The sequence below is a fragment of the Cephus cinctus genome, unplaced genomic scaffold, assembly GCF_000341935.2.
Source record: "Cephus cinctus unplaced genomic scaffold, Ccin1 Ccin1_scaffold1343, whole genome shotgun sequence".
Classification (NCBI taxonomy): domain Eukaryota; kingdom Metazoa; phylum Arthropoda; class Insecta; order Hymenoptera; family Cephidae; genus Cephus; species Cephus cinctus.
The window spans coordinates 976,264-991,775 of NW_014333756.1; the positions used below are offsets into that span (position 1 = coordinate 976,264).

General features: G+C 44.2%; 2 long non-coding RNA genes across 3 annotated transcripts in view; one reads left to right on the forward strand and one right to left on the reverse strand.

Annotated features, from left to right (window-relative positions):
* Positions 1 to 10,986, forward strand: part of LOC107273050 — a 20,385-nt gene extending 9,399 nt beyond the window's left edge. Inside the window, exons 2-3 of the long non-coding RNA XR_001539132.2 lie at positions 7,346 to 7,554; positions 7,643 to 10,986. This is a non-coding gene — a long non-coding RNA (uncharacterized LOC107273050). The remainder of the gene's footprint in view (positions 1 to 7,345; positions 7,555 to 7,642) is intronic.
* Positions 1 to 15,512, reverse strand: part of LOC112495140 — a 28,835-nt gene that overhangs the window by 2,475 nt on the left and 10,848 nt on the right. For both annotated transcript variants that reach the window (XR_003061431.1, XR_003061432.1), the window contains exon 4: positions 3,056 to 3,169. This is a non-coding gene — a long non-coding RNA (uncharacterized LOC112495140). The remainder of the gene's footprint in view (positions 1 to 3,055; positions 3,170 to 15,512) is intronic.

Consider the following 15,512-nt stretch of genomic DNA (forward strand, 5'->3'; position numbering starts at 1 on the left):
TGGGGGGGGGGGCGTAGGGGGGAGTAGGTGAGAAGGCTTTACGAATTGAAGTAGAGAGTCGAGGACCAGGGGGTGGATTGGAGTTCGTTGGAGGGCGGTTGAAGAGGGGTGGTGAAGGGGTAAGGGGGGTTGCTCGGAGGGTCGTAGGTGGGCAGGCCATAAAACAACGGGCGCAGTCTGCTTGTTACCCAGACGCCGTAAACTCCGGGTATGAATCTGAATTATGGAATTATATGGCGCAGTAACTCATATCCTTGGCGCATGTAGGGTGGGCTCCGAGACCCCCTTAAATCATACGCTACACTCGTTTGCCGGGCTCTCCAAGAGCGTGGAGCTCACCCTGCCCCGCGGATGGCCCCATAAAGAGACTAGAGACGCGTTGACGCACCGTGGACCTCATAAAGGCGGCGCACTGGACGTCCGATCTTCCTGCGGGAAAGTTTGCGTCGGACGTTAATGGCTTCTCATAAAGATCTGGACCGCACGGACTGTCCTCGACGTATCTGGAGCATAATTCATCGGGACGAAGTCCCAACGTCAATCCTGACCAAGAACGGATCGGGTACCAAGGGATTTTGCTTGGACGATCTTCCTCGGCGAAGCCGTTCGTTCGCTACGTGGCAAATGGGCAGGGATGCTGCGGGTACGATACTGGACCAAGAAGATGACTCTGGCTGATCATCACTTGACGTCGCACTTTCAGGCATCTACTGTACATTTATTTACTGCCTTCGAGCTCGCTGGACGCTTTTATGCTCTCTCGTACTTTATTACGTCTCGCGGTTGGCCTCCACGTGTCTCTCATCTGACATCTGCTTGACATCTGCGAGCGAATCCACGTGGCTGAATGTCACGCGGACTGCGGCTAAAGGCGCGAGAGAATTATAATGGCCGACAGCGGAAGGAGACGACGCGAAACCGGCAGTTGCGGAACGGAAGAGAGGCGTCGTAAAGGAAGCTGTTTAAGGGGGGAGGGCGGAGGGGGGAGGATGGTCCTTTGTCGACGTCTACGTTTGTCGGGGCTTATTCTATCTTTTTATCTCTCACTTGATTCCTTAACCTCACCTTATATGGATTCTTCGGTTCTTGCAACTTTACGTTTTCACATTGGTAATGATATTTGCCCTTTGAACTCGTCACATATTTCAAATATTTTACAAAAATTTTATTTTATATTATAGGACTAATTAAATTTTTTTTTTATTACCTGTAATTATTATGATTATCAGGATGCTCATCCAATTATCTATGCAGGTATATACCCAGTTTTCAGAGTTTCGTGTAATTTTTTTGGAATTGTGGGATTTTTTTTTCTTTTTTCCTTTCTCCCTCTCTCGCCCAAGTCGTTCTCGTCTCAACTGAATTAGTCGCGTTCCTTTATTTCCCGTAGGTCTGACGCTGACACGTCTTGACACGGCGCGCGGCGTCGCCCCGTGAAAGCTTTCGTATTTTCCGGGACATAAACTGTGCTCGGAATTCGTTTCACGCCTATATCCTGTTTTATAGCCCTATGCCGTAGTATACTGCACTGGGGTACAGTCAGCCACTAAAAGAATCCTGATAGAAACTATCCTCCCAGAAATATCTTAAAAAATCTCTCCCGGATATCGTCAAGACGTTTACACGGGACGTTGTTGTGACGAGCAATCCCGATGAAACAGAAAAAAAGAAGGAGGATACATTTTTACAGCAGCTGAATGCTGGACCGAGTTTATACTTAATTTCCTAACAGAGTGTACCGTGTTCTTCTTGGGTTAACCACCACGTAGAAATACCCCATTGATAAATTGGCGTAGAATATAATCTCGCTATAGTGATCACTCCTTCGGTCGACCAATCGAAAAATTTGAAAAAGAGAAAACAAATTATCAATTTCTCGCCATTTTTCAAATCTGTCAAATCCATCATAGTCAATAAAGCAGAAACTCCTGGAATTACCATAACGTCAGGAAGAACTGATCGATCTGTCACTTTGATGTCTCTGCTCCAGACAGACAGCTGACAGTGAACTTAAGTGGTACCACAATCTCTTCCAAAATGATCCAGCTTCATAATTCTATAAAATCTGCATTTGTCCCTGACAGTTTAATTTCCAAGTTTCCCCACCCGGTACATAACGTACCAAAGTTTAAATTCGAATATACAGTTCACCCCGTATAGCAAAATCAATAAATTACAAAACTTCAAGATCACTCTGAATCTCATCTGCAAATTCAAAAAAAAAATTCAAAATTTATAAGATTTCGGAATATCAATATTCGATGCAGCATCCCTTTACTCTTGTTACAGTACCACGGTAGCATCTCCTAGTAAGTCTCCGCGAGACACGTGATACCCAACAAGATTACTTCGTTCGCTGCTTCCTTGACCCGCGATACTTATCTGAGAAACGAATTTACGTTTTCCAATGACGACCCGGTACGTCGGTGCAGTTATTGACAATTTTATCCAGGGCCACCCTGTAGAATTACGCGAATGAATATTCCCGCAATTCCCGACGGAAGTTTCAAGTGCGTGGATACGAAAGCCGAGCATTTCCTTGAATGACGGAACGGGTAAAGGACTCCTATAGAAAACGGCTTTTCACGTATCCTTATAGCGCACTGAAAGGAGCCTCGTGTAGCATATACATATATCCATGCATACACACGGTAGCGCATATAGTAAATATGCATGCGCGTCGCGTAGGCGAGATCAAAGAAATACATTAAAAAGTCAGGAACATGAGAATTTACGTGCGTGTACGTGGCAGCCGATTTCTGTTTTTCCCACCACACGCTGAGAGCTGACAGCCGCCGCCTATAAATCGTTCCGCGTGTTTTCCAAATTAGTGCGCGCGTGTTGTTACGGGGAGAAACGTAATAATTAATTCTGCCAGGGGTAGCCGTGCTCGAGGGTGGCCACAGCACATGAGACAGAGAGAGAGAAAGAGAGGGACTAAGTGCGAGGGTAAGGAGACCTAGGGCTAGGCTCGAGAGCGAGAGAGATAATGAAAGAGAGAAGTATGGCGGTAGGGTAGACTGGTGCAAGCAGTCTTTACGCCGCCGGTACCCACCAGTTGCTGCTTTGTGGCTGCCTTCAAGGGAGTAAGGGACGCCTGCACCCCGATTGAGGAATGACTTCTAAGTGACGAACGACTTTCTTCGACCCCATGACGTGCTCGCTCGGCCTGGAAATCGAAGCCAAATCATTAGTTCCACCGTATCTTGAGAGGGAAAGTTATAGGATATTTCAGGCAGAAGAAAAAGACACGCGGGGTTGAAGGGGGTAAAATCTGTCACAAGAAAATTTCCTTCTCCCTCCATCCTCCTCCTGTCTTTTTTTTGGTCCCTTCTCCGAATCCGTGCACCCTCATTTTTTTCAAACCACTCTGTTTCGACCAATTCGAATTCCCTCCCTTTTGGATTTAACCATCTGGAATGGGATTGGGTTACACGCTTCGGATACACTTACTTCCACTCTCCATTACCAAAACGCTTAATAACCATATCCGGTGTATTTGGGCAACAGTGAAATATATGCTTGAGATCCATCGGGTATGACTGTCCAACGAGTGAAAAGATGGTCGTCGTGGTGTTGTGTGAATTTTACAGGGGGTGTTTATTATTGATGGTGGGAAGAACAGAAATTGTGATGGGAGCTTAATTTTCCTGAGGCTTAACGTCGCTGATAGGTTTACGCGGCCGAGAAAGAGAATTCCTGCGGATCGACGTTTTAAAAATAAACCTACCCACGAAGTAAATACGGTCTCGCGTTAACGCTTCTATGTCCGCGCATGCGTAGGTAAACAAATAAATGCACATCCGCTCGTATTTTATGGCCTGGTTTTATATACGCCTTCGAGCAGCGCCACGGCAACCAACGCAACTACCGGATTACTTGGAAACACGTGACGATAATATTTTTCGACATGGATTTAAGAAGTTCACCAAGCCGCCGTGAGATGTTTCGCCTCTTAATTAAAATATACAACTGTTTACTTAACAAATGGCCACGGTGTAAACCTGTCAGCTTCGGCAGTATAAAGTAGCTCTCGTCTGAGAGATGAACAGGATGCTAGACGAGACTGCTAAGACGCAGCTGTTACCTTCGATCATTCCACTCTGTTCCTTGTTCAAAGTGAATTCCGTTTCCTATTCCACAATACGATTTTACGTGAAACACATATACGCGAGACAGTCAACTTTGGGAAGGGTATACGTGAAATTACATAAATTTTTTTGACTGAAATTTTTTTATGACCTCAGTTGACAAAATTTTACGTAGAGTCGAATGTAATAAAAAATTTTTTTTAGTCCGTCAAAAAATTTTTTGGAAAAAATTTTGACTCTGGAATCCAAGTGCTTCAGGGATAAAGCACGGGATTTTTGACGTCTTCGCTGAAATCTTTAATACCTTCCTCTCGGCCGTATGTCGCCCTTTGCCGTGGAAGGCTGCCGTAAGCCTAGTCGGTTTAACGAATCGGTAACGGCTGTGACAGTCTCGTGTGACAAACAGTATCTTTACAGCTTCCTTGGAAAGAGCTTCGCGCTCTCTGGGTTGTCTAGTTCGCCTCGCTCGTACACTGAGAAAGTTTACGGGCGACAGGTTTACGTCCCCGTGAACGGGAAGGATCTTAAACATCCCACGCCCACTGTGAACCGACCTTTAACCGCACTTACCGTCAATGGAGTGCCCCGCGTTTATAAAGGAAGCCGAGCGACGAAGAGGAAAGGCTGCGAAGCGTGTCCTGCTCTCCTGAGGTATCGTACGCAGACGCACGGCGTCGCGACGCCCCAGTACAGCGATACCTCAAAAATAAGAAAATAATTGAATTTCTCAATTATTCTTTTGAATCATATATAAACAATTAAACTGGGTTAGAATTTTCATGTAAAATGCACAGCGACGTCTTTCCGACGTCACGGCTCGTCCTCTCACAAAATTCGAAAACCAGTATCGACTTTGTAAATCGAAGCGGAACTGAGATGGACAGGAGGGTGAATAGCACAAGGGTGTAACGATCTGTCGTAGAAGACAGCCAGGACAAACGTCCTCTCCCTCGTAAGAGAGGGTAAGGTTTGGTACTGTTGCTGGATGCTGGAGCAAGCGAACCAGTGAGTGATGTCCTTCACCCTCGACCCTGCCTACGGCTTCGCGAACTTCTTAGCCTCCCGGGGGGTAAAGAGAAGGGAGGAGTGATGTATGAGCCAGCGATTGCACGCAGACTTTGACTATAAATCCCTGCTAGCCCGAACCCCAGTCCAACTAGGTCCAGCCCTGTTCAGCCCAGTTCAACCCACTGGAAACCCAGTACAACCCCGATAGTTCAGCCAGGTTCACCTCACCTCTCTGAATCCAAGTCTCGCAGTCCTTTATATCATCCCTTATTCCTTTCCGGAAGCGGCACTATCCTGGAGAGTAGCTGAGATCGCTAAAAAATATGCAGGTTTCTCGTTTACCGGCAAAGTAGAAAATATCATCCCTCTAGTACCAAACCTAACCCCCGTAATGGTCCCAAAGCTTCATCTACCGTAGAGAAGCTCCGAGAGGCTCCTGGGGTGGATAGATAAGGATTGCGGACTATACCGATATAAGCCATTCTTTTCCTATGCTCTTGTCACTTACTACTCTACGACCTTACGTAGTATACGTATCCTTTGGTATTATCGATATTATCATTTCCTTCTTATTTCCCAAATGGATTCTCATTTTTAAGAATAGAACTGAATTTCTTTTTTCAACCTACCACGAATCTGCTACAGAAAATCGAAACGATATAGTATATCTAGCGGATTAGGATATTGGGAGTTTAATACTTCGCTATCTACTACGCCTTTTACTATCTACATTCTTTCCACCGGTCGTTCTGGAACGTTAATCGCGACGGCATGATTTACGATCGATTACTCAACCCCAAGAATATACAGGGTGTCCACAGAGCCAACAAGATATAGACAGTAGATAGAAATCTCGCTATATAGTATCGTTTTCTAAACATGGCGCCGACGTGAATCATTGCCCATAGAAGGGACTATGAGAGTCTGCCGAAAGGTGATGGGTCTTCAGGGTGGAGCCGGTGCTAAAAGCTGGCATAAATCTCCTCGCCACCCTTGTCTCCACCCTTACCCAATATTCGTGCACCTGTCCGATTTACAAAAAGCCAACCAATCGTCCGCGCCATTTCCGCTGTTACATTCGAAAACCTTCACAGCGCATGCGCGACCACGTGGCCGTATGTAAAACAAAATTTTTTTCTCAAAATAATTTTACAACAATTTCACGAATCCGTTATCCGGACTTTCACGACCACCGACACTTCATGGATGTGACGTAGGAAATCCTTTGTAAGAGTTTCTACCACGTGGTCATGCTTCGTGATTTAATTGACAGATTCACGGTGTAGCTGTCAACACCTATCTACCTTCATCTTCCAGCCAGCTGCCACCAGGGTCCACCTATTTCTTGTCCTCCTTATACCAGCCTGAAGCCTTGGCTCTTTCGGACCACGGATTTCCCTAACTTAGTGGCCGAGGGTAGCCCAAAGGGCAGAGGGCGAAACGGGATGATGAAGGTGGCCGCTGCTGGGTGATGGATGGTCGACCTCCGCCCCCCCGACAGCCGCCCATTAGTTCCCATCTGACATGCCTGCCACCTACGGCTCTTGCTCGAGAACTCAAGCGCTAACGATTGTTTGCTTGCTACACTTTCTCGCTACGACCCTCGTCTAATATCCTTATACCTATTCCATTCTTTATACGGATAACCGATTGCGCGAAATGGTCACGTGACCTTATAAGGGAACTTCTTTTTTTTAGTATATCCTATAGCAGTACCCGTATGAAAAAAATAAAATTATTAAATTTCCTCACCGATTACGATAACAATATCGTAGACTCTTTAATGCCATTAAAAGGCCCAATTCTCAACGCGAATAGAGTGCTGCTTCTTTAGGGTCAAAAATGACGGACTGATCAAAATGACCAGTCTCCGATCACTGGCCGTGGTAAACTTCATGGATCTGTATATTGTACCGGTGTAGAAGTGACTGATGGACAGTTCCATTGTCCGCATTGTGCCAGTGGTGTTCGCACTGCATCCGGAGCTGTCTGCTCATTGAGATGACAGGTGTCGCCCAGATAAACTTCAACGTCAATCCTATCGGTTATGAAGTCGACAGTAGACTGTTATTAAATTTTCAATACATTTCGGCATTTGATTCCAGGACAAGTTAACAATCGGATCCGAGTACCGTTTACGTGAAGTCCGTAAAAGTTATATTAAAAAATTTTTTTTTGAAAAATCAAATTTTACATAAAAATTTCAAATCTTCCAAACCTCTCACGCAATATCGATTTCGCTTCAGGGACGCGCACCTCTCGTGCACACTCGCTACGAAGGAAGCTGTTGCGGCTGATTGAGCGTGCAGATAAGGGAATGACCATCCGGACATTATGCAGCAGGCTGCAGCGCGGAGAAGAGTCGTCGAGATGAAGCCGGTCATAAAAGATGTCGCCCCATTCGCAGTACGGAAAATACGTTGGCCATTTCGAGGCATCTGATTGGGGCTTAATGGTCTGTCCTATCTACTCGTAAATATCAACGGTGCACCGTGCTAGGTGTCCGTACTCTATGGTTTTACTAACCCTGTCACCATTTGCAGGACGTTAGAAGGACGGATTAAAAATTACTGAGGTCAAGACTCAGGTCAGTCTATATCATTTACATGGAACGACTTCCGCCACAGATACGCGTACGTCGTCTTTTTTACAGCTCGGAAGGTTCCATCTCTGGCGTACTGACTGAACTTGCAATTTGGTCGCATACCAACCGCATGGTTAGTTCGTGTAGAAGAAAATAACTAACCACGGATACCAACCTTAACGAATAACTTTACCTAGAGCCACTATCTCTTAGGTACATCGACGATCTTCAATGGGTTTTAAACATTGAAGAATTCAACTTTGACCTCGAATTATTAATAGCCAACTGTAGGATATCTGCTATAGGTGTATCTCCTGTTGTATTACTATATATTAATTTCTGTACCGGAGCCCGATTGCCAACCTAAGAAAAACTCGTTCGCGTGATGGCCGAAAAGTCGCGTGAATCCTGGACATAAATTTCATGCAGCGAAATTTATTCCCACCCACGGCTGCTTTTTTCTAATTGATCCTTTCCCGCTGGTGAAAGGATCGAACCGGCCCTGCGATGACCCGCGGGCAGCCGTCGCTTCGTTACGACCGGCTGCGGCTTCGAGTCTGACTCGGCTGCCTGTCTGCCTGCTTGCGTCTTGTGCGGCTTGAAATACCTTAATAAATTATTTATAAAGAGAAAGATTTATTTGCACTAAGTGGCGCGGCTACGAGGGCCAGGAGCCTCTTATTATGCCAAGACACACAGGGCCAAGCACGATCTATAGATACTGGTAGATGTATACGATATTCATATACACGAAGGCAAAGATATACTGTCAAGTTAATAGAAATAATAAAAAATTTCTAACGATTCGTAACAGTCATAAAATCTGTCACCGTTAAATGATATAAGATAAAAATATTATAATTATTATTTTAATGCATTATTAATAATTAATATAATAATAATTAATAATTTTTTATTTATCAGGAGTCGTATGTCAAAATTGTATGCATAAAGGAACTGCCTGAAGTTGCTTCTATTTTATCGAATGAATCGATCCACTATCGATTTAATTGATTATTCAATTCTTTCATATTTTTTTACCGAGGCTCGGAGTGATGGACACTACCGATAAAGGGTAGTCGTGGAGTGTCATGTGTGCCTGCCTAGTCTCGTCCTGACGTCATTCCGATTTCTGCTCGTGACTTATCACGCCGGCTGATTGAACGACGGACGCATCGCTTCGGCGTTTATTTGCTTTTCGGTAGATGAAGGTTGACATCAACCGGCACGCCGCGGTGTCGGCTGGCACAGCCAAGGCTCGTAATTAAAGGACAGAACACGAGGCATGTTACCGTGCCTTATAGTATGGCGTAGGGACGCCGTGCGAGCTTGGCCAACAAATGATTAACAAGCGAGATAAAAAACAGGACACGATGTTAATGCGGCGTAACGAGCTGAGACCTCGTCGTGTCAGATCCGCGGCAGGGACGTTGTAATTCCTGAGGAATCTTTGTCGGATTGCACCATTTTCTTTTTTTTCGAAAAAAAAATTATTCATTCAAAAAAATTGTTTAAAACTGTGAATGGCATTTTTCCTTTATTAATATATATGATACAGATTTATGAGACCTACGTCTGTATACGTATAGTCCACAAGCGTCAAAAGTCTAAATTATTTTCGGAAGAATCTTTCGTTCCATTGCATTTTTCAGTGACGCTCAAAATACTCCGAGCGTTGTTATCGCGGTGTCACTCTAGTTAGCTGGGAACACGGCAACCGAGTGACAGTGATGTATCACTGCACTTTGTCGCCCCGTTGCGCATGAATGCTAATCAACGTTAAAGCACGGGACACGCGCGCTGACTTATATCGAAATGGCACACTTCGTGTTGGGGTTTGACTCTGGTGACCTTTAACGGGATAATTCGATCACGACTCTAGACAGAAATCAGGCATTGTTTATGGCGATACGTAGGTCCGGACATTGTCTATGCGTTTTGAATTCTCAATGAATTTCTTGGCAGCGACAGTCATGACGGTTTACGAAATAGTGGAATCCGGACGTCGCCATGGGAATTCAATGTTATTTGTCACCGTTTGCGTGATTAACGAGTGAAATACCGAGAAGTCTTTGGAACCTGCCTTTAAACTTAGCCACCGGTACTAAACTATTTTCGTGGAATTCCTGAATAGTCGAGGGAAAAAAAAAAGTGACAAGGAATCTGATTAATTCGCTGCTCAAAATACTATGGGATTGTGGGTAATTAATTTTTGCTATATCCAATAGGTGAGAAAAAATGTATAAAATTGTTGTAAAAATTTTCAAATAATTTTAAATGTCTCGAAAAATATTTTTAATTTTTTGACCTCTTCACGACGCCTCGCGTCCCGACGTCTTTACTGTCGGCGAACTGCCTCACCTACCCTACTTTAACCTACGTTCTTCAGGAAACGTCCCATAATTTACAGTGTGTCGCTGCTACGGTGTGTTAATCGAGTAACACGCCGCTAACGGGGCGAACATGTTTAGTCTGCAACCCCAACCAGCAACCCTTGAAGCTCCGTGTAAACTCCCTTAGAGCCAGCCCTGGAAGTACAAGCTCTCCTCATATTTCCCGCTAATTGCCGGCATCTAATCTCCCGGAGCCACCAAGAAGGGTGCACCACCTCGCATCCCTTATCGGGGTTAAAGTTGTCGTGGGCATCTCAGCCCTATTCCCTTTTCGTTAACCCTTTAGGAACCCCTAAAGAAGTAGCTAACACTTTGCCAACCTGTGGTTAAGCCAATGATTCCTATACCCGTATATATAAGAAAAAAAATTAAAATATTAATCAAAGAAAAAAAGCACTGTACAATCCCAATCGAAATTTTTCACTGTCCCATTAACGTATAATATTATCATTATACCGGACAAGCTACTGGTACATGAAAGTGGCAATTTCAAGAGATGAAAGGGAACAGCGAAAGAGTAACGACGGGTATTGGTATCTCAGCGGGAGTATAGTTATTTCTAACGACTGCCATTGGCGCATTATTAGGAGGCATAAAATCTGTCGCGCGTCGCGGCACGTCCTTTGGAAAAAATGACAAACGCTCGAAACCTGCGAGAATGGGAGGGTGGTCAGAGGGTGAAGGGAGACCGGAGTCGCAGGGTCACGGGCGAGAATAGCTTCGATGGCTTCGTAAAGAGACTGAGAAAGAGAGAAAGAGGAGACGGAGTCACCTACTCTCTCAACAAGATAAGAATATCGTAGATTTAGAACGCTTGCTCCCGCTGAGCTGTCACGACAGAGTGAGTTAGAAGACACCGCCACCACGTGGAATGATTACTTACGTGCCATTTAACAACTGAAATCCCAAGCACGAGAAGATAACCGAGCACGTCGATTCATCTGGGACGTCAGAATTTTATCTAAAACCGACATTCCTTATCTTTCGTGTCCGTAGTAGAATAATGGCGGGAGTAACAAAAATTCGAAAAAAAAAAATAACTAGACAAAATTACATAAACATACCAAAAATCGTACCACCCACTCCTTTTGCACTGTAAAAAAAAAAAAATTTTCTTTTAACACCCGTTATAAAATATCTTACGTCTTTTCTGTCCCATTACGGCGTCGCTCGTACGAACAACGGTAATATAGAATACAATCGAGGAGTGTCTTCGACTCGGATATACTAATCGACGTAACTCAAAGTTATTCCCAACAGTCTATACAGTCGATGTTCTCGTGTAAGTCTACGGTACGTATCACTATATTGCAGTCTCGGGGGCGGCGTCGGGTAATTACGTGATTGTATTTTCGTAACAAATGGCACCATAGTGTCAGGCATATCCATAAACAACCTACCCGCATTAAAGACAAAGTGTCGAGCGTAGACGTAGCCCTCGAGCTAGTGACCCCCGCATTGCGTGGCGGAAATTAATGAGCCGTCGTAAAGACAATTGCCGGTCGTTAGTCACGCAGGGTATCCGTTCTGCTCTTGGAGTACGTATATACATATACATACCTAGTATCACTCTGAAGTACCTTAAGGTACTAGTCGAAGGTAGTACCTTTCGAATACAGAGGAACGTTAATACCATCAGTGCCCTCTGGAGTCGTCGACTCGAGTCGAATGTGCGCCTGATCAAATCTATGAATTGTCTGGCTGTAGATATAATTATTCTGCATTTACATACATTGCTATATATATATATATATATTATATATATATAATATACATATATACAATACAATACAATATACATATATTATATATATATATATATATATATATATATAATTACAAGAGAACTCTGTCGCAACGCTCGTTAATCTGCACGCTCGGTTATTAATTGCTTCGTATTCCAACGAGCTTTCTTGTCCATCCCGGTGTAATGAGACACGCGCGAGAAGCGAGGCGCACGTACGGCAGAGGTGTAGAAACATAGGTTACGTATATAAAATGACGACAGGGTGGCCTACGCGTAGCTGACGGTGCGCACGCAAAGTTGCGCCATGCATTCACGTATATCGACGAGCCGTTCGCTCTTGGGTAATAAATCCGAGCAGGAAATCCCGTGGACTTGAAATTTATTTGGCACTCGTTTCGAGACGTATGGCGTCTCGCCGATCGTACGTCTGTTCGTTGGCTGGATGTGCGTTGAGCCCCTGTGTCGATAGGCAGTTAGCGAGGGTTCCGGAAGGGTAGTTTTTTTTTTATTTTAACGCGGATTGCATCCCGACCATGAATATTATAAACTTTAATTTTTTAATTTCTTTTTTTGTTATGATAATTTGGAGTTGAAAGTAGGAAATTATGTTTTAAGGATTCCACGGTGGGATACCAGTCGAGTCGGTACGTAGGTGGCGGGGGTCTTTATAGGCTTGACAATGGATGGGGGTTGTTCAGTGGTGGTGCCTTTGTCTCGGTGTGTATCGGCTAAGCGAATCCCAGCGGATCTTTGCGAAGATACGAGAAGTGATTCATGAGGGTGGAGAGGGGTGGAATGGAGGGAGGGAGGGTGATAAAGAGGGAAAGGTAGAGGGGTTGAGAAGAGAACGAGTCAGGAGGGCTGTGTTAAGAGGCTAAGAAGGGAGGTCAGGGTAGTGAGGGTATCAGACTGGCTGGGTATGGGGCGAAGAGGGTTAGGGGGTGCGAGGGGGTGGAACGGAGGCAGAGTAGGAAGTAAGGGCCAAGAGTCAGGAAGATGAACAGAGAGGATAACGCGGGGTTAACTGGGGTGGCCGGGAGAGAGATTAGGGAGGCGGTGGCCCGGGGGCGACTCGGATAAATCACCCTACGCCGTTGCTGAGCTGGGCGCTACTTTTCTGGCCCGCGCGAGCAAACCGGTACGGCACACCGGCTCGATTAATGGCCGAACAAATGTGCCCCGACACATAAGTCTTCCGGCCCATCAATAGCAACGCCGTGTTCTCCACCCCGACGTCGCGTCGGCTGGATCACATTTGTCGCCCGGCTCGTGATTGCCTGGGAGTATCTAATCCGCGCTGCCCGACGGAAGATTTTATCGATTTCCTGGGATTTCATTCTTGACCGTTACCAGGACCGGACTATATCCTCCGAATTGTCCACCTTGATTTCTGTATTACCGACCGGGATGGTTGAAACTGAATAATAATTTTTTTAACATTTTTATATGTGATATTTCTAATTTTACCCTGTAACGACAAATATAATTTTTGAGGAAAAAAATTTTGAAATTTTTTTTTTTTTGGAAATTTTTGGAAATTTTTAATAAGGGATATTAATTGTCTTGTTATCTAATTATAATTTTTTTGTGGATGATTCAGCGGTTATTCGTATACGGAGGCTGTTGAAGCATTCTGGAATCGCGCCCTAAGCTCTGTTCATCTTCTCATCCAAATCCTGAGGGACCTTATCCCTCACGTTTCTCTATCCTCTCGCCACATCCAAGACCATTCGATGGATCTCGCAACCCTCCGTTCGCTGTACCAAGATACTGCTCCGGCGTAATCCTCAGCGGCGTTTAATTGCCGGGCAGAGATTTAAGACCGACAGTTTCGCACTTACCGTCAAGCCTCTTGAGAACTTCCTTCTCTCTCCTTCTCAAACTTCTTTTAACGCTCGATTCACCCGGCACTCTTTTCCGGCTAGCGAATAAAAAATTACAGCTTCATCCGAGCTGTATAAATAATTACGTAAAATTCACTCCACGGACATACAAGAGGTAGAAAAAAAATATCCGTCACCAAATTTCATTTTCCATACGATTTTATCCGTCCCCGTTGATCATCGTATTATCGGTATCCTCTTCACGCATGCGCATGAAATTCCCTTTGTCCCCAGAAAAAGCAATAAAAATGCATTTTTATTTATCCCGTCCCTCCAACGAATCGTTAAATTTAAATGACATTTTAATCGTCGCATTAGCTGATTGCGTAATCGTACCTTACGCCACCGTGCCCGCATCCCTGTCGACTTGAAAATATGTCACTGCCTCGGACCACTGATACCAACCACGTATACACAGTCCAGGCATTATAACACACGCGTTACCCGACCACCTCACGTAAACGTTATTTTTCACCTGAAATCCCAACCAGCCACTCCTGTCCTTCGTTTTATCGTAGGATAACATCCCACGTGTCTTTTTCCTAACGCAAACCTTGTATCCAGATACCGGCTAACGAGGATTCAAGTAATTAAGCATAACGTGGTTGGTAACCAATCGGAAGAAATTTCCAAAGGTAATTCCAACATGCGATCCGATAACGAATAATTAGTTATATATAAATGAGCAGCGATATTAATTTTTTACACGAATCTCCCACTCTTCGGTACTCCCAATTTGCCCAGCATCCAAATCTGGACCATTTGCAAAAAAACGTAAGATGCGCGAAAATTGGGTCACATACGTTGGTCGCAAATAGGTCCTGATACAAGTTATTATTCTTTTTTGCACGGTTGTGCGAAACATCTGCTTCCACCGGACAGATGAAGACTTATCGGTTATTCGCGCACGTAACTTTTGCGTAAATAATTTAAGGTTACGTTGCTACATCTGCTCGTGATTGCGGAGCAGCCCTCGTTATAAAGTCCATAAAGCGGGTATTCGAGATCTCAATCAACGTCTTAACGTCGGGATCATTACATAACGTTAAAGCCACCGAGAACGTACCTATTAAATTGCGGCGACTCGCACGGACTTTCACCCATCTTGATTTTATTACAGAACTCATACGATTCATAAAATTCACTGTGAAATATTGCAATCGTAAACCAAACGTTCTGCATATCTCCCACTGATTTCTGCAGCATCCGCGCTCGGTCCATATATCTCGCATCTCGTATCACGTGCTTGGGTGATATTCAGGTGGAAAAGAACGCCAAATTTGCACGTCAACCTTTTTCATAGTATTCCGGTAGAAATGACAAGAGGATTAAATAAATATTTTCTCAAATTTCAAGTATCACCCGTTATATACATATATGTCTATCGAGAGGATAAAACTAATTTTCAGAAAATTCGAAAATGAAAAACTTACCACAAACATAAAAATCTCCGAACACCTGTCACACAATTTTTTTTTTTTCAAAATTTCAAAAATCCCTCCGCGGAAGCCATTATGCAATGCATTGCGGATATGTTAAGAATTCGTTTTGGATTAATTTCACAAGCCGTATGCGAAATTAACCTAATTTTGTCACAACCATATTTTTTTCTGTAATTTCACATTAATTGGAATCCATATAATAAAATTGATATTAATAAGCACTCGAGTACTTCAATTTATTACGCATTGTATACCGCATGCGGTTCTGGTTATGGTCGTTGAGCATGACGTCATATGACAAGTTTCACGTGCATCTCTAAATATCGTGCGAGTGCGAAGAGCAATGATAATGGCGAAAAATTAC